General features: G+C 62.7%; 1 protein-coding gene across 1 annotated transcript in view; it reads left to right on the forward strand.

Annotated features, from left to right (window-relative positions):
• LARP1 (La ribonucleoprotein domain family, member 1) overlaps positions 1 to 279 on the forward strand; it is a 60588-nt gene that overhangs the window by 364 nt on the left and 59945 nt on the right. The gene's annotated exons all lie outside the window — the stretch shown is intronic.

Genomic DNA, 279 nt, shown 5'->3' on the forward strand with positions numbered 1-279 from the left:
AACAAGGCTCCGCGGGGACTTCCCGCCCTCCCTCTCACTCCTCGACTTCTTTGGGTCCTTTCGGACCCGGCCCCTCGGGGGAGGTGGGTGTGCGGGAAGTCCCCGCGGAGCCTTGTTAGCGGGGGAAGGAGGGTAAGGAATATGGAGTCTTCGCTGGGCCTTCCTTTGCCGAAAATAGATCGTCGCCTTTGGTGGGGGGCGCGCCCGCCCTGCTCCCTTTGCCGGGCCGTAGAGACACCATGGGGCTGGATTCTTGGGTTCAGGATCTTTTTGCAGTGA

This window comes from Bison bison, unplaced genomic scaffold (genome assembly GCF_000754665.1).
Source record: "Bison bison bison isolate TAMUID 2011002044 unplaced genomic scaffold, Bison_UMD1.0 scf7180017864505, whole genome shotgun sequence".
NCBI classification, from domain to species: Eukaryota; Metazoa; Chordata; class Mammalia; order Artiodactyla; family Bovidae; genus Bison; species Bison bison.